Source organism: Hyla sarda, unplaced genomic scaffold (genome assembly GCF_029499605.1).
Source record: "Hyla sarda isolate aHylSar1 unplaced genomic scaffold, aHylSar1.hap1 scaffold_834, whole genome shotgun sequence".
NCBI classification, from domain to species: Eukaryota; Metazoa; Chordata; class Amphibia; order Anura; family Hylidae; genus Hyla; species Hyla sarda.
In genome coordinates this window covers 78,695-103,746 of record NW_026610861.1, presented here as the reverse complement: position 1 = coordinate 103,746, position 25,052 = coordinate 78,695, and the positions used below count along the sequence as shown (strand labels likewise).

General features: G+C 46.3%; 10 non-coding genes across 10 annotated transcripts; all 10 read right to left on the bottom strand.

The window, feature by feature from the left end:
* Positions 1-3,470: 3,470 nt before the first annotated feature.
* LOC130347345 (U2 spliceosomal RNA) lies at positions 3,471-3,661 on the bottom strand. Its single transcript, XR_008885295.1, has one exon. It is a non-coding gene; the product is annotated as a U2 spliceosomal RNA (small nuclear RNA).
* Positions 3,662-5,756: 2,095 nt separating this feature from the next.
* LOC130347303 (U2 spliceosomal RNA) lies at positions 5,757-5,947 on the bottom strand. The gene has a single exon (XR_008885264.1). It is a non-coding gene; the product is annotated as a U2 spliceosomal RNA (small nuclear RNA).
* Positions 5,948-8,041: 2,094 nt separating this feature from the next.
* On the bottom strand, positions 8,042-8,232 carry LOC130347344 (U2 spliceosomal RNA). Its single transcript, XR_008885294.1, has one exon. It is a non-coding gene; the product is annotated as a U2 spliceosomal RNA (small nuclear RNA).
* A 2,100-nt stretch (positions 8,233-10,332) lies between these two features.
* Positions 10,333-10,523, bottom strand: LOC130347343 (U2 spliceosomal RNA). The gene has a single exon (XR_008885293.1). It is a non-coding gene; the product is annotated as a U2 spliceosomal RNA (small nuclear RNA).
* Positions 10,524-12,618: 2,095 nt separating this feature from the next.
* LOC130347341 (U2 spliceosomal RNA) lies at positions 12,619-12,809 on the bottom strand. Its single transcript, XR_008885291.1, has one exon. It is a non-coding gene; the product is annotated as a U2 spliceosomal RNA (small nuclear RNA).
* A 2,096-nt stretch (positions 12,810-14,905) lies between these two features.
* LOC130347368 (U2 spliceosomal RNA) lies at positions 14,906-15,096 on the bottom strand. The gene has a single exon (XR_008885316.1). It is a non-coding gene; the product is annotated as a U2 spliceosomal RNA (small nuclear RNA).
* A 2,088-nt stretch (positions 15,097-17,184) lies between these two features.
* Positions 17,185-17,375, bottom strand: LOC130347370 (U2 spliceosomal RNA). The gene has a single exon (XR_008885318.1). It is a non-coding gene; the product is annotated as a U2 spliceosomal RNA (small nuclear RNA).
* Positions 17,376-19,484: 2,109 nt separating this feature from the next.
* On the bottom strand, positions 19,485-19,675 carry LOC130347340 (U2 spliceosomal RNA). Its single transcript, XR_008885290.1, has one exon. It is a non-coding gene; the product is annotated as a U2 spliceosomal RNA (small nuclear RNA).
* A 2,095-nt stretch (positions 19,676-21,770) lies between these two features.
* On the bottom strand, positions 21,771-21,961 carry LOC130347339 (U2 spliceosomal RNA). The gene has a single exon (XR_008885289.1). It is a non-coding gene; the product is annotated as a U2 spliceosomal RNA (small nuclear RNA).
* Positions 21,962-24,049: 2,088 nt separating this feature from the next.
* On the bottom strand, positions 24,050-24,240 carry LOC130347337 (U2 spliceosomal RNA). Its single transcript, XR_008885288.1, has one exon. It is a non-coding gene; the product is annotated as a U2 spliceosomal RNA (small nuclear RNA).
* Positions 24,241-25,052: the final 812 nt, after the last annotated feature.

Below are 25,052 nucleotides of genomic sequence, written 5' to 3'. Positions count from 1 at the left end.
GCTCCTGGGTCATTCATTATCCTCAGACAAAGAACCCCAATCTGTAGGTGGTGACACAAATTCCTCAATATTAACAGGGTCGGATGCTGTTATAACCTTTTGGCAGACAATCTCCACGTTCCCCTCGTCCGCACTAACTCGACCACTCCTTTTGATGTTAAGGCCCTTTTCCTCTTTCCGGTCTCTGCTTTTCCTCTTTCGCCGTTCTTCTACATCCATCTCCTCTGTATCCCTTCTGGGCGGTCCAGGACCCTCAACTTCCATGAGAGGAGAACCCCTCACTTCTGTCTCAGGTCCCACGACCTTCCCCGGGGACACAATGCTTTTGGAGACATGAGCCACAGCAGGTATCACAGGAATTCCGGTAGCAGAAGACTCAGGCATCACTTTCAGGGTGTGGGTCTTAGGCACAGGCACAGCATCCATGGAGCTCTTCCTCATCGAGGGACCAGCCGACGTAGCCACAATATTGGCCCAGGAGCGTTGAGGACAATCCTTAAAAGCGTGTCCTTTCTGCTTACACACATTACACAGAATCTCATTTTGACAGTCAAAAGTGGTGTGGCCTTTTTGGCCACATCTTTTGCAAATAACCACTTCCTCTTTGCAAGATTCTTGTGTATGACCATATTCATGGCATTTCCTGCAATAATACGGCATCCCAGGGTAGAATAAATAGCCACGTTTACGCCCAATTAAAAAATTTGCAGGTGGGCGACACAGACCTCCAATTCCTCTCACATCCTCTCTGAACTTAACAGCAAACTTATGCTTTCCAGTCCAAAAGTCCATTGCATTCATTATTTTATGAGAGTATTTGACTTCCGCACAATATTGGTTTAAAAATAAGACAATGTCTCTTATATCAACGTATGGATCGTGCATAGTAACCACCAGTGGAACATCGCCATTAGAATATAGAGCAATGAAAACAAGTCCTTTCATATCCTCCTCATTGGCAAGCTCCCGAACTTTCTCAAACATATGGTCACATGCAGATGCGGAAGTCAAGGTAAGAATGAAAAGTCCTTTACCTGGGTCTTTTAGGCAAAACACATCTTCTCTCTGAATGTGCAATAAATCCAGCATAATTCTCTTGACAAAAAATTCCAAAGTCATCTTCTCCTTTTTCTCCTCATCCACTTCAATACGGAAGGTGTTCTTAATCCGAGTTTCAGTATGCGCAGCAAACCTAAGGGTCGCCATGGGGGATCGCCTTCCCGTTCTTTGTAAGTCCTCCTCCTATAGCAGCATGAGGCTTAAGACGGCTAAAAAACCGTCGATGCCTCAAGGCCGAAGGTTCGACGAACTCAGAGCCCCTTGACAAGATACAAGATCTTAGCCAAAAGGCCGAGAAGCGATAACCGTGAAAGGGGCGGGCCCAACAAGGTCCCCTTCATGGGCACTATCACTGCTTGCTGTCAGGGAGGCTGCCAGACAATTTTCCATGCACACTCTGGGCTGGGGGGCAGTCAACCACCAGTACACACAGCAGAACCTAAACCCATACCATTATTGCTAAGCAGCAAGACAGGGGCCCATTGCACTCCCACGGGGCCTTTTTAAATGCAATCCATAACCCGGATTTGCCAGGAACCCTTCTTACTCCTCCTACTTGCATGTGACACTGGGCTTAGGATCTGCATAGGAAACACACACACAAGCACACACCTACCTTTGTTGCCTGCAGATGCCTCCTTGGCTGTCCCCAAACGGTATCAAACCAACACCCACGGGAAGCTGTAAGCATAGAGGACATGCCTGCACCCCATTGGACTTACCTGTGTGGGTTAAATCCGGGTTATTTGACAACCTATGGCGGTGATGGTTCTGCTCAGGCAGAGCAGTGCTGATGCTCCTCATAAAGCTGTCGCTGCTGTGAAGGTTCTAGGTGACATCACAAATCCCTTTGGTTACATACACAACAAAGCTGGGTTGTTGTTGTTTACACTCTGCAAGGCCTGTGGAAGTGAGTGACATCATAGCACTGTAGTTCTGAGGGTTCAAGATGGATGCAACAATCTCCTGTTGCTTCTATGAAGGCCGTAATAGACGACATCACCAAACAGCTCCATAGTCACATACACAGCAAAGGAGAGATGTTGTTTACACCTAGTGATGTCAGTGGTATTGAGTGACATCACAGCACAGTGCTAAGGCTCCTGGGCCTGGACACAGCAGCGGCTGCAATATCTCAACGGAGAATACGTTTATATCTATGTGTGTGTGTGCGCATATATATATATATATATATATATATATATATATATATATATATATATATATATTTCTCCGCCGAAATCACTTTTAAACCCATTTCCACCTTTTTTTCCCTTCTCTTCCTCTTACTTTTTTTTCACGTTTTTTTACGTTTTTCTCCTTTTTGCCTCTTTTCTGGGCGTATTATTCTTCTTTTTCTTCTTTTTTTTCGTCTAATGCATACCCCATCAGTGCAGCAATGCTTATTCAATACCGCCAGCAGATGGAGACACTGGGGGATAATTTTCTAAGGATTTATACTGATTTTTCCTGTCTGAATTTGTCGCACAGAAAGTTGCAGGCCAAATATGTGTGACATTTCTGCGACTTTAGCTTCTAGAGCATTTTTACAACATTATACATAGGTGCTGAATACATAAAAAGCGACTGTTCAGCGACAGACAAGTCGCATCGGCTGAAAGTAGGCCAGAATGTCAGTCCATGTTGGAGCAGGTTTAGATACAGTCTAAAGCATAGATCTCAAAGTCTGTGCACAGAATTTAGCAAGGGCCTCGCACCTTCTGATGCATCAGGTAGGTGCACAATAGCATAGCCTAACCCTCTGTACTTTGGTCTATATTGATGCGGGACATAGACAGCCAGCTGATGACCAATCCATTAGTGCAATGGATGGCTGGAAGCATTTGTCTTTGCCTTTGCAATACCACAGAAGCAATGCATGGTCAATGTACAGCAATGACACACCTGTGTGAACAGCCAGGAGACCCCCCCCCCCCCCCCCCCCCCCATGTTATGTTACATAGTTACATAGTTAGTACGGTCGAAAAAAGACATATGTCCATCACGTTCAACCAGGGAATTAAGGGGTAGGGGTGTGGCGCGATATTGGGGAAGGGATGAGATTTTATATTTCTTCATAAGCATTAATCTTATTTTGTCAATTAGGAACATTCAGCACCCACCCGCTATCAAGGCAGCTGCCTATCATGTCATGCCCTACCTGCACAGGTGTGCTGGCTACTCAAATGATCCAATTAAGGAGGCCATTTAGTCAGCAGCAGCAGAAGTCCTGTGCCTGGACGCTCCAACAGGGGCCAGACACAAGCAGAAGCAGAAGCAGCAGAAGCAGCAGCAGCACCACCTTTTGTTTTTTGGCTGCAGCAGCAGCAAGGCCCACAGGGCTGGCTAGCTGGCTAGCCAGCAAGCAGGTAGCAATGAAAGTAGGAATCTTTCTTTTTAACCCTGTAAGGGGGTGGTGCACTGTACCCGAAGATACTGCCATATCGGGTCAATGCATAGGGCGACGGAAGCAAGCTTCGAAATCGGCCCCCGTTCTCAAAAATCCATTTAATATATGGTCCCCAGATAGGGGACGTATCAGATATTAAACTGATAAGAACAGATACTACACTTGATCTTAGCCAAAAGGCCGAGAAGCGATAACCGTGAAAGGGGCGGGCCCAACAAGGTCCCCTTCATGGGCACTATCACTGCTTGCTGTCAGGGAGGCTGCCAGACAATTTTCCATGCACACTCTGGGCTGGGGGGCAGTCAACCACCAGTACACACAGCAGAACCTAAACCCATACCATTATTGCTAAGCAGCAAGACAGGGGCCCATTGCACTCCCACGGGGCCTTTTTAAATGCAATCCATAACCCGGATTTGCCAGGAACCCTTCTTACTCCTCCTACTTGCATGTGACACTGGGCTTAGGATCTGCATAGGAAACACACACACAAGCACACACCTACCTTTGTTGCCTGCAGATGCCTCCTTGGCTGTCCCCAAACGGTATCAAACCAACACCCACGGGAAGCTGTAAGCATAGAGGACATGCCTGCACCCCATTGGACTTACCTGTGTGGGTTAAATCCGGGTTATTTGACAACCTATGGCGGTGATGGTTCTGCTCAGGCAGAGCAGTGCTGATGCTCCTCATAAAGCTGTCGCTGCTGTGAAGGTTCTAGGTGACATCACAAATCCCTTTGGTTACATACACAACAAAGCTGGGTTGTTGTTGTTTACACTCTGCAAGGCCTGTGGAAGTGAGTGACATCATAGCACTGTAGTTCTGAGGGTTCAAGATGGATGCAACAATCTCCTGTTGCTTCTATGAAGGCCGTAATAGACGACATCACCAAACAGCTCCATAGTCACATACACAGCAAAGGAGAGATGTTGTTTACACCTAGTGATGTCAGTGGTATTGAGTGACATCACAGCACAGTGCTAAGGCTCCTGGGCCTGGACACAGCAGCGGCTGCAATATCTCAACGGAGAATACGTTTATATCTATGTGTGTGTGTGCGCATATATATATATATATATATATATATATATATATATATATTTCTCCGCCGAAATCACTTTTAAACCCATTTCCACCTTTTTTTCCCTTCTCTTCCTCTTACTTTTTTTTCACGTTTTTTTACGTTTTTCTCCTTTTCGCCTCTTTTCTGGGCGTATTATTCTTCTTTTTCTTCTTTTTTTTCGTCTAATGCATACCCCATCAGTGCAGCAATGCTTATTCAATACCGCCAGCAGATGGAGACACTGGGGGATAATTTTCTAAGGATTTATACTGATTTTTCCTGTCTGAATTTGTCGCACAGAAAGTTGCAGGCCAAATATGTGTGACATTTCTGCGACTTTAGCTTCTAGAGCATTTTTACAACATTATACATAGGTGCTGAATACATAAAAAGCGACTGTTCAGCGACAGACAAGTCGCATCGGCTGAAAGTAGGCCAGAATGTCAGTCCATGTTGGAGCAGGTTTAGATACAGTCTAAAGCATAGATCTCAAAGTCTGTGCACAGAATTTAGCAAGGGCCTCGCACCTTCTGATGCATCAGGTAGGTGCACAATAGCATAGCCTAACCCTCTGTACTTTGGTCTATATTGATGCGGGACATAGACAGCCAGCTGATGACCAATCCATTAGTGCAATGGATGGCTGGAAGCATTTGTCTTTGCCTTTGCAATACCACAGAAGCAATGCATGGTCAATGTACAGCAATGACACACCTGTGTGAACAGCCAGGAGACCCCCCCCCCCCCCCCCCCCCCCCATGTTATGTTACATAGTTACATAGTTAGTACGGTCGAAAAAAGACATATGTCCATCACGTTCAACCAGGGAATTAAGGGGTAGGGGTGTGGCGCGATATTGGGGAAGGGATGAGATTTTATATTTCTTCATAAGCATTAATCTTATTTTGTCAATTAGGAACATTCAGCACCCACCCGCTATCAAGGCAGCTGCCTATCATGTCATGCCCTACCTGCACAGGTGTGCTGGCTACTCAAATGATCCAATTAAGGAGGCCATTTAGTCAGCAGCAGCAGAAGTCCTGTGCCTGGACGCTCCAACAGGGGCCAGACACAAGCAGAAGCAGAAGCAGCAGAAGCAGCAGCAGCACCACCTTTTGTTTTTTGGCTGCAGCAGCAGCAAGGCCCACAGGGCTGGCTAGCTGGCTAGCCAGCAAGCAGGTAGCAATGAAAGTAGGAATCTTTCTTTTTAACCCTGTAAGGGGGTGGTGCACTGTACCCGAAGATACTGCCATATCGGGTCAATGCATAGGGCGACGGAAGCAAGCTTCGAAAGCGGCCCCCGTTCTCAAAAATCCATTTAATATATGGTCCCCAGATAGGGGACGTATCAGATATTAAACTGATAAGAACAGATACTACACTTGATCTTAGCCAAAAGGCCGAGAAGCGATAACCGTGAAAGGGGCGGGCCCAACAAGGTCCCCTTCATGGGCACTATCACTGCTTGCTGTCAGGGAGGCTGCCAGACAATTTTCCATGCACACTCTGGGCTGGGGGGCAGTCAACCACCAGTACACACAGCAGAACCTAAACCCATACCATTATTGCTAAGCAGCAAGACAGGGGCCCATTGCACTCCCACGGGGCCTTTTTAAATGCAATCCATAACCCGGATTTGCCAGGAACCCTTCTTACTCCTCCTACTTGCATGTGACACTGGGCTTAGGATCTGCATAGGAAACACACACACAAGCACACACCTACCTTTGTTGCCTGCAGATGCCTCCTTGGCTGTCCCCAAACGGTATCAAACCAACACCCACGGGAAGCTGTAAGCATAGAGGACATGCCTGCACCCCATTGGACTTACCTGTGTGGGTTAAATCCGGGTTATTTGACAACCTATGGCGGTGATGGTTCTGCTCAGGCAGAGCAGTGCTGATGCTCCTCATAAAGCTGTCGCTGCTGTGAAGGTTCTAGGTGACATCACAAATCCCTTTGGTTACATACACAACAAAGCTGGGTTGTTGTTGTTTACACTCTGCAAGGCCTGTGGAAGTGAGTGACATCATAGCACTGTAGTTCTGAGGGTTCAAGATGGATGCAACAATCTCCTGTTGCTTCTATGAAGGCCGTAATAGACGACATCACCAAACAGCTCCATAGTCACATACACAGCAAAGGAGAGATGTTGTTTACACCTAGTGATGTCAGTGGTATTGAGTGACATCACAGCACAGTGCTAAGGCTCCTGGGCCTGGACACAGCAGCGGCTGCAATATCTCAACGGAGAATACGTTTATATCTATGTGTGTGTGTGCGCATATATATATATATATATATATATATATATATATATATATATATATTTCTCCGCCGAAATCACTTTTAAACCCATTTCCACCTTTTTTTCCCTTCTCTTCCTCTTACTTTTTTTTCACGTTTTTTTACGTTTTTCTCCTTTTCGCCTCTTTTCTGGGCGTATTATTCTTCTTTTTCTTCTTTTTTTTCGTCTAATGCATACCCCATCAGTGCAGCAATGCTTATTCAATACCGCCAGCAGATGGAGACACTGGGGGATAATTTTCTAAGGATTTATACTGATTTTTCCTGTCTGAATTTGTCGCACAGAAAGTTGCAGGCCAAATATGTGTGACATTTCTGCGACTTTAGCTTCTAGAGCATTTTTACAACATTATACATAGGTGCTGAATACATAAAAAGCGACTGTTCAGCGACAGACAAGTCGCATCGGCTGAAAGTAGGCCAGAATGTCAGTCCATGTTGGAGCAGGTTTAGATACAGTCTAAAGCATAGATCTCAAAGTCTGTGCACAGAATTTAGCAAGGGCCTCGCACCTTCTGATGCATCAGGTAGGTGCACAATAGCATAGCCTAACCCTCTGTACTTTGGTCTATATTGATGCGGGACATAGACAGCCAGCTGATGACCAATCCATTAGTGCAATGGATGGCTGGAAGCATTTGTCTTTGCCTTTGCAATACCACAGAAGCAATGCATGGTCAATGTACAGCAATGACACACCTGTGTGAACAGCCAGGAGACCCCCCCCCCCCCCCCCATGTTATGTTACATAGTTACATAGTTAGTACGGTCGAAAAAAGACATATGTCCATCACGTTCAACCAGGGAATTAAGGGGTAGGGGTGTGGCGCGATATTGGGGAAGGGATGAGATTTTATATTTCTTCATAAGCATTAATCTTATTTTGTCAATTAGGAACATTCAGCACCCACCCGCTATCAAGGCAGCTGCCTATCATGTCATGCCCTACCTGCACAGGTGTGCTGGCTACTCAAATGATCCAATTAAGGAGGCCATTTAGTCAGCAGCAGCAGAAGTCCTGTGCCTGGACGCTCCAACAGGGGCCAGACACAAGCAGAAGCAGAAGCAGCAGAAGCAGCAGCAGCACCACCTTTTGTTTTTTGGCTGCAGCAGCAGCAAGGCCCACAGGGCTGGCTAGCTGGCTAGCCAGCAAGCAGGTAGCAATGAAAGTAGGAATCTTTCTTTTTAACCCTGTAAGGGGGTGGTGCACTGTACCCGAAGATACTGCCATATCGGGTCAATGCATAGGGCGACGGAAGCAAGCTTCGAAATCGGCCCCCGTTCTCAAAAATCCATTTAATATATGGTCCCCAGATAGGGGACGTATCAGATATTAAACTGATAAGAACAGATACTACACTTGATCTTAGCCAAAAGGCCGAGAAGCGATAACCGTGAAAGGGGCGGGCCCAACAAGGTCCCCTTCATGGGCACTATCACTGCTTGCTGTCAGGGAGGCGCCAGACAATTTTCCATGCACACTCTGGGCTGGGGGGCAGTCAACCACCAGTACACACAGCAGAACCTAAACCCATACCATTATTGCTAAGCAGCAAGACAGGGGCCCATTGCACTCCCACGGGGCCTTTTTAAATGCAATCCATAACCCGGATTTGCCAGGAACCCTTCTTACTCCTCCTACTTGCATGTGACACTGGGCTTAGGATCTGCATAGGAAACACACACACAAGCACACACCTACCTTTGTTGCCTGCAGATGCCTCCTTGGCTGTCCCCAAACGGTATCAAACCAACACCCACGGGAAGCTGTAAGCATAGAGGACATGCCTGCACCCCATTGGACTTACCTGTGTGGGTTAAATCCGGGTTATTTGACAACCTATGGCGGTGATGGTTCTGCTCAGGCAGAGCAGTGCTGATGCTCCTCATAAAGCTGTCGCTGCTGTGAAGGTTCTAGGTGACATCACAAATCCCTTTGGTTACATACACAACAAAGCTGGGTTGTTGTTGTTTACACTCTGCAAGGCCTGTGGAAGTGAGTGACATCATAGCACTGTAGTTCTGAGGGTTCAAGATGGATGCAACAATCTCCTGTTGCTTCTATGAAGGCCGTAATAGACGACATCACCAAACAGCTCCATAGTCACATACACAGCAAAGGAGAGATGTTGTTTACACCTAGTGATGTCAGTGGTATTGAGTGACATCACAGCACAGTGCTAAGGCTCCTGGGCCTGGACACAGCAGCGGCTGCAATATCTCAACGGAGAATACGTTTATATCTATGTGTGTGTGTGCGCATATATATATATATATATATATATATATATATATATATATATATATTTCTCCGCCGAAATCACTTTTAAACCCATTTCCACCTTTTTTTCCCTTCTCTTCCTCTTACTTTTTTTTCACGTTTTTTTACGTTTTTCTCCTTTTCGCCTCTTTTCTGGGCGTATTATTCTTCTTTTTCTTCTTTTTTTTCGTCTAATGCATACCCCATCAGTGCAGCAATGCTTATTCAATACCGCCAGCAGATGGAGACACTGGGGGATAATTTTCTAAGGATTTATACTGATTTTTCCTGTCTGAATTTGTCGCACAGAAAGTTGCAGGCCAAATATGTGTGACATTTCTGCGACTTTAGCTTCTAGAGCATTTTTACAACATTATACATAGGTGCTGAATACATAAAAAGCGACTGTTCAGCGACAGACAAGTCGCATCGGCTGAAAGTAGGCCAGAATGTCAGTCCATGTTGGAGCAGGTTTAGATACAGTCTAAAGCATAGATCTCAAAGTCTGTGCACAGAATTTAGCAAGGGCCTCGCACCTTCTGATGCATCAGGTAGGTGCACAATAGCATAGCCTAACCCTCTGTACTTTGGTCTATATTGATGCGGGACATAGACAGCCAGCTGATGACCAATCCATTAGTGCAATGGATGGCTGGAAGCATTTGTCTTTGCCTTTGCAATACCACAGAAGCAATGCATGGTCAATGTACAGCAATGACACACCTGTGTGAACAGCCAGGAGACCCCCCCCCCCCCCCCCCATGTTATGTTACATAGTTACATAGTTAGTACGGTCGAAAAAAGACATATGTCCATCACGTTCAACCAGGGAATTAAGGGGTAGGGGTGTGGCGCGATATTGGGGAAGGGATGAGATTTTATATTTCTTCATAAGCATTAATCTTATTTTGTCAATTAGGAACATTCAGCACCCACCCGCTATCAAGGCAGCTGCCTATCATGTCATGCCCTACCTGCACAGGTGTGCTGGCTACTCAAATGATCCAATTAAGGAGGCCATTTAGTCAGCAGCAGCAGAAGTCCTGTGCCTGGACGCTCCAACAGGGGCCAGACACAAGCAGAAGCAGAAGCAGAAGCAGCAGAAGCAGCAGCAGCACCACCTTTTGTTTTTTGGCTGCAGCAGCAGCAAGGCCCACAGGGCTGGCTAGCTGGCTAGCCAGCAAGCAGGTAGCAATGAAAGTAGGAATCTTTCTTTTTAACCCTGTAAGGGGGTGGTGCACTGTACCCGAAGATACTGCCATATCGGGTCAATGCATAGGGCGACGGAAGCAAGCTTCGAAATCGGCCCCCGTTCTCAAAAATCCATTTAATATATGGTCCCCAGATAGGGGACGTATCAGATATTAAACTGATAAGAACAGATACTACACTTGATCTTAGCCAAAAGGCCGAGAAGCGATAACCGTGAAAGGGGCGGGCCCAACAAGGTCCCCTTCATGGGCACTATCACTGCTTGCTGTCAGGGAGGCTGCCAGACAATTTTCCATGCACACTCTGGGCTGGGGGGCAGTCAACCACCAGTACACACAGCAGAACCTAAACCCATACCATTATTGCTAAGCAGCAAGACAGGGGCCCATTGCACTCCCACGGGGCCTTTTTAAATGCAATCCATAACCCGGATTTGCCAGGAACCCTTCTTACTCCTCCTACTTGCATGTGACACTGGGCTTAGGGTCTGCATAGGAAACACACACACAAGCACACACCTACCTTTGTTGCCTGCAGATGCCTCCTTGGCTGTCCCCAAACGGTATCAAACCAACACCCACGGGAAGCTGTAAGCATAGAGGACATGCCTGCACCCCATTGGACTTACCTGTGTGGGTTAAATCCGGGTTATTTGACAACCTATGGCGGTGATGGTTCTGCTCAGGCAGAGCAGTGCTGATGCTCCTCATAAAGCTGTCGCTGCTGTGAAGGTTCTAGGTGACATCACAAATCCCTTTGGTTACATACACAACAAAGCTGGGTTGTTGTTGTTTACACTCTGCAAGGCCTGTGGAAGTGAGTGACATCATAGCACTGTAGTTCTGAGGGTTCAAGATGGATGCAACAATCTCCTGTTGCTTCTATGAAGGCCGTAATAGACGACATCACCAAACAGCTCCATAGTCACATACACAGCAAAGGAGAGATGTTGTTTACACCTAGTGATGTCAGTGGTATTGAGTGACATCACAGCACAGTGCTAAGGCTCCTGGGCCTGGACACAGCAGCGGCTGCAATATCTCAACGGAGAATACGTTTATATCTATGTGTGTGTGTGCGCATATATATATATATATATATATATATATATATATATATATATATATATATATTTCTCCGCCGAAATCACTTTTAAACCCATTTCCACCTTTTTTTCCCTTCTCTTCCTCTTACTTTTTTTTCACGTTTTTTTACGTTTTTCTCCTTTTCGCCTCTTTTCTGGGCGTATTATTCTTCTTTTTCTTCTTTTTTTTCGTCTAATGCATACCCCATCAGTGCAGCAATGCTTATTCAATACCGCCAGCAGATGGAGACACTGGGGGATAATTTTCTAAGGATTTATACTGATTTTTCCTGTCTGAATTTGTCGCACAGAAAGTTGCAGGCCAAATATGTGTGACATTTCTGCGACTTTAGCTTCTAGAGCATTTTTACAACATTATACATAGGTGCTGAATACATAAAAAGCGACTGTTCAGCGACAGACAAGTCGCATCGGCTGAAAGTAGGCCAGAATGTCAGTCCATGTTGGAGCAGGTTTAGATACAGTCTAAAGCATAGATCTCAAAGTCTGTGCACAGAATTTAGCAAGGGCCTCGCACCTTCTGATGCATCAGGTAGGTGCACAATAGCATAGCCTAACCCTCTGTACTTTGGTCTATATTGATGCGGGACATAGACAGCCAGCTGATGACCAATCCATTAGTGCAATGGATGGCTGGAAGCATTTGTCTTTGCCTTTGCAATACCACAGAAGCAATGCATGGTCAATGTACAGCAATGACACACCTGTGTGAACAGCCAGGAGACCCCCCCCCCCCCCCCCCATGTTATGTTACATAGTTACATAGTTAGTACGGTCGAAAAAAGACATATGTCCATCACGTTCAACCAGGGAATTAAGGGGTAGGGGTGTGGCGCGATATTGGGGAAGGGATGAGATTTTATATTTCTTCATAAGCATTAATCTTATTTTGTCAATTAGGAACATTCAGCACCCACCCGCTATCAAGGCAGCTGCCTATCATGTCATGCCCTACCTGCACAGGTGTGCTGGCTACTCAAATGATCCAATTAAGGAGGCCATTTAGTCAGCAGCAGCAGAAGTCCTGTGCCTGGACGCTCCAACAGGGGCCAGACACAAGCAGAAGCAGCAGAAGCAGCAGCAGCACCACCTTTTGTTTTTTGGCTGCAGCAGCAGCAAGGCCCACAGGGCTGGCTAGCTGGCTAGCCAGCAAGCAGGTAGCAATGAAAGTAGGAATCTTTCTTTTTAACCCTGTAAGGGGGTGGTGCACTGTACCCGAAGATACTGCCATATCGGGTCAATGCATAGGGCGACGGAAGCAAGCTTCGAAATCGGCCCCCGTTCTCAAAAATCCATTTAATATATGGTCCCCAGATAGGGGACGTATCAGATATTAAACTGATAAGAACAGATACTACACTTGATCTTAGCCAAAAGGCCGAGAAGCGATAACCGTGAAAGGGGCGGGCCCAACAAGGTCCCCTTCATGGGCACTATCACTGCTTGCTGTCAGGGAGGCTGCCAGACAATTTTCCATGCACACTCTGGGCTGGGGGGCAGTCAACCACCAGTACACACAGCAGAACCTAAACCCATACCATTATTGCTAAGCAGCAAGACAGGGGCCCATTGCACTCCCACGGGGCCTTTTTAAATGCAATCCATAACCCGGATTTGCCAGGAACCCTTCTTACTCCTCCTACTTGCATGTGACACTGGGCTTAGGATCTGCATAGGAAACACACACACAAGCACACACCTACCTTTGTTGCCTGCAGATGCCTCCTTGGCTGTCCCCAAACGGTATCAAACCAACACCCACGGGAAGCTGTAAGCATAGAGGACATGCCTGCACCCCATTGGACTTACCTGTGTGGGTTAAATCCGGGTTATTTGACAACCTATGGCGGTGATGGTTCTGCTCAGGCAGAGCAGTGCTGATGCTCCTCATAAAGCTGTCGCTGCTGTGAAGGTTCTAGGTGACATCACAAATCCCTTTGGTTACATACACAACAAAGCTGGGTTGTTGTTGTTTACACTCTGCAAGGCCTGTGGAAGTGAGTGACATCATAGCACTGTAGTTCTGAGGGTTCAAGATGGATGCAACAATCTCCTGTTGCTTCTATGAAGGCCGTAATAGACGACATCACCAAACAGCTCCATAGTCACATACACAGCAAAGGAGAGATGTTGTTTACACCTAGTGATGTCAGTGGTATTGAGTGACATCACAGCACAGTGCTAAGGCTCCTGGGCCTGGACACAGCAGCGGCTGCAATATCTCAACGGAGAATACGTTTATATCTATGTGTGTGTGTGCGCATATATATATATATATATATATATATATATATATATATATATATATTTCTCCGCCGAAATCACTTTTAAACCCATTTCCACCTTTTTTTCCCTTCTCTTCCTCTTACTTTTTTTTCACGTTTTTTTACGTTTTTCTCCTTTTCGCCTCTTTTCTGGGCGTATTATTCTTCTTTTTCTTCTTTTTTTTCGTCTAATGCATACCCCATCAGTGCAGCAATGCTTATTCAATACCGCCAGCAGATGGAGACACTGGGGGATAATTTTCTAAGGATTTATACTGATTTTTCCTGTCTGAATTTGTCGCACAGAAAGTTTCAGGCCAAATATGTGTGACATTTCTGCGACTTTAGCTTCTAGAGCATTTTTACAACATTATACATAGGTGCTGAATACATAAAAAGCGACTGTTCAGCGACAGACAAGTCGCATCGGCTGAAAGTAGGCCAGAATGTCAGTCCATGTTGGAGCAGGTTTAGATACAGTCTAAAGCATAGATCTCAAAGTCTGTGCACAGAATTTAGCAAGGGCCTCGCACCTTCTGATGCATCAGGTAGGTGCACAATAGCATAGCCTAACCCTCTGTACTTTGGTCTATATTGATGCGGGACATAGACAGCCAGCTGATGACCAATCCATTAGTGCAATGGATGGCTGGAAGCATTTGTCTTTGCCTTTGCAATACCACAGAAGCAATGCATGGTCAATGTACAGCAATGACACACCTGTGTGAACAGCCAGGAGACCCCCCCCCCCCCCCCATGTTATGTTACATAGTTACATAGTTAGTACGGTCGAAAAAAGACATATGTCCATCACGTTCAACCAGGGAATTAAGGGGTAGGGGTGTGGCGCGATATTGGGGAAGGGATGAGATTTTATATTTCTTCATAAGCATTAATCTTATTTTGTCAATTAGGAACATTCAGCACCCACCCGCTATCAAGGCAGCTGCCTATCATGTCATGCCCTACCTGCACAGGTGTGCTGGCTACTCAAATGATCCAATTAAGGAGGCCATTTAGTCAGCAGCAGCAGCAGAAGTCCTGTGCCTGGACGCTCCAACAGGGGCCAGACACAAGCAGAAGCAGAAGCAGCAGAAGCAGCAGCAGCACCACCTTTTGTTTTTTGGCTGCAGCAGCAGCAAGGCCCACAGGGCTGGCTAGCTGGCTAGCCAGCAAGCAGGTAGCAATGAAAGTAGGAATCTTTCTTTTTAACCCTGTAAGGGGGTGGTGCACTGTACCCAAAGATACTGCCATATCGGGTCAATGCATAGGGCGACGGAAGCAAGCTTCGAAATCGGCCCCCGTTCTCAAAAATCCATTTAATATATGGTCCCCAGATAGGGGACGTATCAGATATTAAACTGATAAGAACAGATACTACACTTGATCTTAGCCAAAAGGCCGAGAAGCGATAACTGTGAAAGGGGCGGGCCCAACAAGGTCCCCTTCATGGGCACTATCACTGCTTGCTGTCAGGGAGGCTGCCAGACAATTTTCCATGCACACTCTGGGCTGGGGGGCAGTCAACCACCAGTACACACAGCAGAACCTAAACCCATACCATTATTGCTAAGCAGCAAGACAGGGGCCCATTGCACTCCCACGGGGCCTTTTTAAATGCAATCCATAACCCGGATTTGCCAGGAACCCTTCTTACTCCTCCTACTTGCATGTGACACTGGGCTTAGGATCTGCATAGGAAACACACACACAAGCACACACCTACCTTTGTTGCCTGCAGATGCCTCCTTGGCTGTCCCCAAACGGTATCAAACCAACACCCACGGGAAGCTGTAAGCATAGAGGACATGCCTGCACCCCATTGGACTTACCTGTGTGGGTTAAATCCGGGTTATTTGACAACCTATGGCGGTGATGGTTCTGCTCAGGCAGAGCAGTGCTGATGCTCCTCATAAAGCTGTCGCTGCTGTGAAGGTTCTAGGTGACATCACAAATCCCTTTGGTTACATACACAACAAAGCTGGGTTGTTGTTGTTTACACTCTGCAAGGCCTGTGGAAGTGAGTGACATCATAGCACTGTAGTTCTGAGGGTTCAAGATGGATGCAACAATCTCCTGTTGCTTCTATGAAGGCCGTAATAGACGACATCACCAAACAGCTCCATAGTCACATACACAGCAAAGGAGAGATGTTGTTTACACCTAGTGATGTCAGTGGTATTGAGTGACATCACAGCACAGTGCTAAGGCTCCTGGGCCTGGACACAGCAGCGGCTGCAATATCTCAACGGAGAATACGTTTATATCTATGTGTGTGCGTGCGCATATATATATATATATATATATATATATATATATATATATATATTTCTCCGCCGAAATCACTTTTAAACCCATTTCCACCTTTTTTTCCCTTCTCTTCCTCTTACTTTTTTTTCACGTTTTTTTAAGTTTTTCTCCTTTTCGCCTCTTTTCTGGGCGTATTATTCTTCTTTTTCTTCTTTTTTTTCGTCTAATGCATACCCCATCAGTGCAGCAATGCTTATTCAATACCGCCAGCAGATGGAGACACTGGGGGATAATTTTCTAAGGATTTATACTGATTTTTCCTGTCTGAATTTGTCGCACAGAAAGTTGCAGGCCAAATATGTGTGACATTTCTGCGACTTTAGCTTCTAGAGCATTTTTACAACATTATACATAGGTGCTGAATACATAAAAAGCGACTGTTCAGCGACAGACAAGTCGCATCGGCTGAAAGTAGGCCAGAATGTCAGTCCATGTTGGAGCAGGTTTAGATACAGTCTAAAGCATAGATCTCAAAGTCTGTGCACAGAATTTAGCAAGGGCCTCGCACCTTCTGATGCATCAGGTAGGTGCACAATAGCATAGCCTAACCCTCTGTACTTTGGTCTATATTGATGCGGGACATAGACAGCCAGCTGATGACCAATCCATTAGTGCAATGGATGGCTGGAAGCATTTGTCTTTGCCTTTGCAATACCACAGAAGCAATGCATGGTCAATGTACAGCAATGACACACCTGTGTGAACAGCCAGGAGACCCCCCCCCCCCCATGTTATGTTACATAGTTACATAGTTAGTACGGTCGAAAAAAGACATATGTCCATCACGTTCAACCAGGGAATTAAGGGGTAGGGGTGTGGCGCGATATTGGGGAAGGGATGAGATTTTATATTTCTTCATAAGCATTAATCTTATTTTGTCAATTAGGAACATTCAGCACCCACCCGCTATCAAGGCAGCTGCCTATCATGTCATGCCCTACCTGCACAGGTGTGCTGGCTACTCAAATGATCCAATTAAGGAGGCCATTTAGTCCTGAAGTCCAGAAGTCCTGTGCCTGGACGCTCCAACAGGGGCCAGACACAAGCAGAAGCAGAAGCAGCAGAAGCAGCAGCAGCACCACCTTTTGTTTTTTGGCTGCAGCAGCAGCAAGGCCCACAGGGCTGGCTAGCTGGCTAGCCAGCAAGCAGGTAGCAATGAAAGTAGGAATCTTTCTTTTTAACCCTGTAAGGGGGTGGTGCACTGTACCCGAAGATACTGCCATATCGGGTCAATGCATACGGCGACGGAAGCAAGCTTCGAAATCGGCCCCCGTTCTCAAAAATCCATTTAATATATGGTCCCCAGATAGGGGACATATCAGATATTAAACTGATAAGAACAGATACTACACTTGATCTTAGCCAAAAGGCCGAGAAGCGATAACCGTGAAAGGGGCGGGCCCAACAAGGTCCCCTTCATGGGCACTATCACTGCTTGCTGTCAGGGAGGCTGCCAGACAATTTTCCATGCACACTCTGGGCTGGGGGGCAGTCAACCACCAGTACACACAGCAGAACCTAAACCCATACCATTATTGCTAAGCAGCAAGACAGGGGCCCATTGCACTCCCACGGGGCCTTTTTAAATGCAATCCATAACCCGGATTTGCCAGGAACCCTTCTTACTCCTCCTACTTGCATGTGACACTGGGCTTAGGATCTGCATAGGAAACACACACACAAGCACACACCTACCTTTGTTGCCTGCAGATGCCTCCTTGGCTGTCCCCAAACGGTATCAAACCAACACCCACGGGAAGCTGTAAGCATAGAGGACATGCCTGCACCCCATTGGACTTACCTGTGTGGGTTAAATCCGGGCTATTTGACAACCTATGGCGGTGATGGTTCTGCTCAGGCAGAGCAGTGCTGATGCTCCTCATAAAGCTGTCGCTGCTGTGAAGGTTCTAGGTGACATCACAAATCCCTTTGGTTACATACACAACAAAGCTGGGTTGTTGTTGTTTACACTCTGCAAGGCCTGTGGAAGTGAGTGACATCATAGCACTGTAGTTCTGAGGGTTCAAGATGGATGCAACAATCTCCTGTTGCTTCTATGAAGGCCGTAATAGACGACATCACCAAACAGCTCCATAGTCACATACACAGCAAAGGAGAGATGTTGTTTACACCTAGTGATGTCAGTGGTATTGAGTGACATCACAGCACAGTGCTAAGGCTCCTGGGCCTGGACACAGCAGCGGCTGCAATATCTCAACGGAGAATACGTTTATATCTATGTGTGTGTGTGCGCATATATATATATATATATATATATATATATATATATATATATATATATATATATTTCTCCGCCGAAATCACTTTTAAACCCATTTCCACCTTTTTTTCCCTTCTCTTCCTCTTACTTTTTTTTCACGTTTTTTTACGTTTTTCTCCTTTTCGCCTCTTTTCTGGGCGTATTATTCTTCTTTTTCTTCTTTTTTTTCGTCTAATGCATACCCCATCAGTGCAGCAATGCTTATTCAATACCGCCAGCAGATGGAGACACTGGGGGATAATTTTCTAAGGATTTATACTGATTTTTCCTGTCTGAATTTGTCGCACAGAAAGTTGCAGGCCAAATATGTGTGACATTTCTGCGACTTTAGCTTCTAGAGCATTTTTACAACATTATACATAGGTGCTGAATACATAAAAAGCGACTGTTCAGCGACAGACAAGTCGCATCGGCTGAAAGTAGGCCAGAATGTCAGTCCATGTTGGAGCAGGTTTAGATACAGTCTAAAGCATAGATCTCAAAGTCTGTGCACAGAATTTAGCAAGGGCCTCGCACCTTCTGATGCATCAGGTAGGTGCACAATAGCATAGCCTAACCCTCTGTACTTTGGTCTATATTGATGCGGGACATAGACAGCCAGCTGATGACCAATCCATTAGTGCAATGGATGGCTGGAAGCATTTGTCTTTGCCTTTGCAATACCACAGAAGCAATGCATGGTCAATGTACAGCAATGACACACCTGTGTGAACAGCCAGGAGACCCCCCCCCCCCATGTTATGTTACATAGTTACATAGTTAGTACGGTCGAAAAAAGACATATGTCCATCAATATGTCCATCACGTTCAACCAGGGAATTAAGGGGTAGGGGTGTGGCGCGATATTGGGGAAGGGATGAGATTTTATATTTCTTCATAAGCATTAATCTTATTTTGTCAATTAGGAACATTCAGCACCCACCCGCTATCAAGGCAGCTGCCTATCATGTCATGCCCTACCTGCACAGGTGTGCTGGCTACTCAAATGATCCAATTAAGGAGGCCATTTAGTCAGCAGCAGCAGAAGTCCTGTGCCTGGACGCTCCAACAGGGGCCAGACACAAGCAGAAGCAGAAGCAGCAGAAGCAGCAGCAGCACCACCTTTTGTTTTTTGGCTGCAGCAGCAGCAAGGCCCACAGGGCTGGCTAGCTGGCTAGCCAGCAAGCAGGTAGCAATGAAAGTAGGAATCTTTCTTTTTAACCCTGTAAGGGGGTGGTGCACTGTACCCGAAGATACTGCCATATCGGGTCAATGCATAGGGCGACGGAAGCAAGCTTCGAAATCGGCCCCCGTTCTCAAAAATCCATTTAATATATGGTCCCCAGATAGGGGACGTATCAGATATTAAACTGATAAGAACAGATACTACACTTGATCTTAGCCAAAAGGCCGAGAAGCGATAACCGTGAAAGGGGCGGGCCCAACAAGGTCCCCTTCATGGGCACTATCACTGCTTGCTGTCAGGGAGGCTGCCAGACAATTTTCCATGCACACTCTGGGCTGGGGGGCAGTCAACCACCAGTACACACAGCAGAACCTAAACCCATACCATTATTGCTAAGCAGCAAGACAGGGGCCCATTGCACTCCCACGGGGCCTTTTTAAATGCAATCCATAACCCGGATTTGCCAGGAACCCTTCTTACTCCTCCTACTTGCATGTGACACTGGGCTTAGGATCTGCATAGGAAACACACACACAAGCACACACCTACCTTTGTTGCCTGCAGATGCCTCCTTGGCTGTCCCCAAACGGTATCAAACCAACACCCACGGGAAGCTGTAAGCATAGAGGACATGCCTGCACCCCATTGGACTTACCTGTGTGGGTTAAATCCGGGTTATTTGACAACCTATGGCGGTGATGGTTCTGCTCAGGCAGAGCAGTGCTGATGCTCCTCATAAAGCTGTCGCTGCTGTGAAGGTTCTAGGTGACATCACAAATCCCTTTGGTTACATACACAACAAAGCTGGGTTGTTGTTGTTTACACTCTGCAAGGCCTGTGGAAGTGAGTGACATCATAGCACTGTAGTTCTGAGGGTTCAAGATGGATGCAACAATCTCCTGTTGCTTCTATGAAGGCCGTAATAGACGACATCACCAAACAGCTCCATAGTCACATACACAGCAAAGGAGAGATGTTGTTTACACCTAGTGATGTCAGTGGTATTGAGTGACATCACAGCACAGTGCTAAGGCTCCTGGGCCTGGACACAGCAGCGGCTGCAATATCTCAACGGAGAATACGTTTATATCTATGTGTGTGTGTGCGCATATATATATATATATATATATATATATATATATATATATATATATTTCTCCGCCGAAATCACTTTTAAACCCATTTCCACCTTTTTTTCCCTTCTCTTCCTCTTACTTTTTTTTCACGTTTTTTTACGTTTTTCTCCTTTTCGCCTCTTTTCTGGGCGTATTATTCTTCTTTTTCTTCTTTTTTTTCGTCTAATGCATACCCCATCAGTGCAGCAATGCTTATTCAATACCGCCAGCAGATGGAGACACTGGGGGATAATTTTCTAAGGATTTATACTGATTTTTCCTGTCTGAATTTGTCGCACAGAAAGTTGCAGGCCAAATATGTGTGACATTTCTGCGACTTTAGCTTCTAGAGCATTTTTACAACATTATACATAGGTGCTGAATACATAAAAAGCGACTGTTCAGCGACAGACAAGTCGCATCGGCTGAAAGTAGGCCAGAATGTCAGTCCATGTTGGAGCAGGTTTAGATACAGTCTAAAGCATAGATCTCAAAGTCTGTGCACAGAATTTAGCAAGGGCCTCGCACCTTCTGATGCATCAGGTAGGTGCACAATAGCATAGCCTAACCCTCTGTACTTTGGTCTATATTGATGCGGGACATAGACAGCCAGCTGATGACCAATCCATTAGTGCAATGGATGGCTGGAAGCATTTGTCTTTGCCTTTGCAATACCACAGAAGCAATGCATGGTCAATGTACAGCAATGACACACCTGTGTGAACAGCCAGGAGACCCCCCCCCCCCCCCCCCATGTTATGTTACATAGTTACATAGTTAGTACGGTCGAAAAAAGACATATGTCCATCACGTTCAACCAGGGAATTAAGGGGTAGGGGTGTGGCGCGATATTGGGGAAGGGATGAGATTTTATATTTCTTCATAAGCATTAATCTTATTTTGTCAATTAGGAACATTCAGCACCCACCCGCTATCAAGGCAGCTGCCTATCATGTCATGCCCTACCTGCACAGGTGTGCTGGCTACTCAAATGATCCAATTAAGGAGGCCATTTAGTCAGCAGCAGCAGAAGTCCTGTGCCTGGATGCTCCAACAGGGGCCAGACACAAGCAGAAGCAGAAGCAGCAGAAGCAGCAGCAGCACCACCTTTTGTTTTTTGGCTGCAGCAGCAGCAAGGCCCACAGGGCTGGCTAGCTGGCTAGCCAGCAAGCAGGTAGCAATGAAAGTAGGAATCTTTCTTTTTAACCCTGTAAGGGGGTGGTGCACTGTACCCGAAGATACTGCCATATCGGGTCAATGCATAGGGCGACGGAAGCAAGCTTCGAAATCGGCCCCCGTTCTCAAAAATCCATTTAATATATGGTCCCCAGATAGGGGACGTATCAGATATTAAACTGATAAGAACAGATACTACACTTGATCTTAGCCAAAAGGCCGAGAAGCGATAACCGTGAAAGGGGCGGGCCCAACAAGGTCCCCTTCATGGGCACTATCACTGCTTGCTGTCAGGGAGGCTGCCAGACAATTTTCCATGCACACTCTGGGCTGGGGGGCAGTCAACCACCAGTACACACAGCAGAACCTAAACCCATACCATTATTGCTAAGCAGCAAGACAGGGGCCCATTGCACTCCCACGGGGCCTTTTTAAATGCAATCCATAACCCGGATTTGCCAGGAACCCTTCTTACTCCTCCTACTTGCATGTGACACTGGGCTTAGGATCTGCATAGGAAACACACACACAAGCACACACCTACCTTTGTTGCCTGCAGATGCCTCCTTGGCTGTCCCCAAACGGTATCAAACCAACACCCACGGGAAGCTGTAAGCATAGAGGACATGCCTGCACCCCATTGGACTTACCTGTGTGGGTTAAATCCGGGTTATTTGACAACCTATGGCGGTGATGGTTCTGCTCAGGCAGAGCAGTGCTGATGCTCCTCATAAAGCTGTCGCTGCTGTGAAGGTTCTAGGTGACATCACAAATCCCTTTGGTTACATACACAACAAAGCTGGGTTGTTGTTGTTTACACTCTGCAAGGCCTGTGGAAGTGAGTGACATCATAGCACTGTAGTTCTGAGGGTTCTAGATGGATGCAACAATCTCCTGTTGCTTCTATGAAGGCCGTAATAGACGACATCACCAAACAGCTCCATAGTCACATACACAGCAAAGGAGAGATGTTGTTTACACCTAGTGATGTCAGTGGTATTGAGTGACATCACAGCACAGTGCTAAGGCTCCTGGGCCTGGACACAGCAGCGGCTGCAATATCTCAACGGAGAATACGTTTATATCTATGTGTGTGTGTGCGCATATATATATATATATATATATATATATATATATATATATATATTTCTCCGCCGAAATCACTTTTAAACCCATTTCCACCTTTTTTTCCCTTCTCTTCCTCTTACTTTTTTTTCACGTTTTTTTACGTTTTTCTCCTTTTTGCCTCTTTTCTGGGCGTATTATTCTTCTTTTTCTTCTTTTTTTTCGTCTAATGCATACCCCATCAGTGCAGCAATGCTTATTCAATACCGCCAGCAGATGGAGACACTGGGGGATAATTTTCTAAGGATTTATACTGATTTTTCCTGTCTGAATTTGTCGCACAGAAAGTTGCAGGCCAAATATGTGTGACATTTCTGCGACTTTAGCTTCTAGAGCATTTTTACAACATTATACATAGGTGCTGAATACATAAAAAGCGACTGTTCAGCGACAGACAAGTCGCATCGGCTGAAAGTAGGCCAGAATGTCAGTCCATGTTGGAGCAGGTTTAGATACAGTCTAAAGCATAGATCTCAAAGTCTGTGCACAGAATTTAGCAAGGGCCTCGCACCTTCTGATGCATCAGGTAGGTGCACAATAGCATAGCCTAACCCTCTGTACTTTGGTCTATATTGATGCGGGACATAGACAGCCAGCTGATGACCAATCCATTAGTGCAATGGATGGCTGGAAGCATTTGTCTTTGCCTTTGCAATACCACAGAAGCAATGCATGGTCAATGTACAGCAATGACACACCTGTGTGAACAGCCAGGAGACCCCCCCCCCCCCATGTTATGTTACATAGTTACATAGTTAGTACGGTCGAAAAAAGACATATGTCCATCACGTTCAACCAGGGAATTAAGGGGTAGGGGTGTGGCGCGATATTGGGGAAGGGATGAGATTTTATATTTCTTCATAAGCATTAATCTTATTTTGTCAATTAGGAACATTCAGCACCCACCCGCTATCAAGGCAGCTGCCTATCATGTCATGCCCTACCTGCACAGGTGTGCTGGCTACTCAAATGATCCAATTAAGGAGGCCATTTAGTCAGCAGCAGCAGAAGTCCTGTGCCTGGACGCTCCAACAGGGGCCAGACACAAGCAGAAGCAGAAGCAGCAGAAGCAGCAGCAGCACCACCTTTTGTTTTTTGGCTGCAGCAGCAGCAAGGCCCACAGGGCTGGCTAGCTGGCTAGCCAGCAAGCAGGTAGCAATGAAAGTAGGAATCTTTCTTTTTAACCCTGTAAGGGGGTGGTGCACTGTACCCGAAGATACTGCCATATCGGGTCAATGCATAGGGCGACGGAAGCAAGCTTCGAAATCGGCCCCCGTTCTCAAAAATCCATTTAATATATGGTCCCCAGATAGGGGACGTATCAGATATTAAACTGATAAGAACAGATACTACACTTGATCTTAGCCAAAAGGCCGAGAAGCGATAACCGTGAAAGGGGCGGGCCCAACAAGGTCCCCTTCATGGGCACTATCACTGCTTGCTGTCAGGGAGGCTGCCAGACAATTTTCCATGCACACTCTGGGCTGGGGGGCAGTCAACCACCAGTACACACAGCAGAACCTAAACCCATACCATTATTGCTAAGCAGCAAGACAGGGGCCCATTGCACTCCCACGGGGCCTTTTTAAATGCAATCCATAACCCGGATTTGCCAGGAACCCTTCTTACTCCTCCTACTTGCATGTGACACTGGGCTTAGGATCTGCATAGGAAACACACACACAAGCACACACCTACCTTTGTTGCCTGCAGATGCCTCCTTGGCTGTCCCCAAACGGTATCAAACCAACACCCACGGGAAGCTGTAAGCATAGAGGACATGCCTGCACCCCATTGGACTTACCTGTGTGGGTTAAATCCGGGTTATTTGACAACCTATGGCGGTGATGGTTCTGCTCAGGCAGAGTAGTGCTGATGCTCCTCATAAAGCTGTCGCTGCTGTGAAGGTTCTAGGTGACATCACAAATCCCTTTGGTTACATACACAACAAAGCTGGGTTGTTGTTGTTTACACTCTGCAAGGCCTGTGGAAGTGAGTGACATCATAGCACTGTAGTTCTGAGGGTTCAAGATGGATGCAACAATCTCCTGTTGCTTCTATGAAGGCCGTAATAGACGACATCACCAAACAGCTCCATAGTCACATACACAGCAAAGGAGAGATGTTGTTTACACCTAGTGATGTCAGTGGTATTGAGTGACATCACAGCACAGTGCTAAGGCTCCTGGGCCTGGAC